The sequence below is a fragment of the Bison bison genome, unplaced genomic scaffold (assembly GCF_000754665.1).
Source record: "Bison bison bison isolate TAMUID 2011002044 unplaced genomic scaffold, Bison_UMD1.0 scf7180017864171, whole genome shotgun sequence".
Classification (NCBI taxonomy): domain Eukaryota; kingdom Metazoa; phylum Chordata; class Mammalia; order Artiodactyla; family Bovidae; genus Bison; species Bison bison.
Window position 1 is genome coordinate 4326375 of NW_011494743.1, and position 705 is coordinate 4327079.

Consider the following 705-nt stretch of genomic DNA (forward strand, 5'->3'; position numbering starts at 1 on the left):
AAATTCCATATATATGTGTTAGTATACTGTATTGGTGTTTTTCTTTCTGGCTTCACTCTGTATAATAGGCTCCAGTTTAATCCATCTCATTAGAATTGATTCAAATGAATTCTTTTTAATGGCTGAGTAATACTCTGTTGTGTATATGTACCATAGCTTTCTTATCCATTCATCTGTTGATGGACATCTAGGTTGCTTCCATGTCCTGACTATTATAAACAGTGCTGCGATGAACATTGGGGTACACGTGTCTCTTTCCCTTCTGGTTTCCTCATTTTCAAATGGAGAAAGGTTTTCAAGATAGGGTGAGGAAGTGGGGGTTGTGGGGTGTGTGATCCAGTCATGGATATTCTTCTGATTGGTTGGTGATGAGATAATGAGGAATTAACATCATCAGCCTTCTAATTCTGACTGGCCTAGGACCTACATGCTTGTGGGCAGCATATGGTTAACTTCTTCCATCTGGTGGGGGTTTCAGTATCTACAAAATAGTTCAAAGAATTTGGCTCAGAATATTATGTCTAGCCCTTGAGGAGGAAGTAGCAGTCCTTGATTAATGGCTAAACTATTATTTTATCTCACTTGACTGTTTGCCTTTCTTCATTTTCTCACTTCTCTGATTAAATTTACTCTTTGGAACACGTGGAGGGTCTAAGAGGCTGAATTTTCCCTACAGACCAGATGGAGGCAGAGAACATGGCGGGG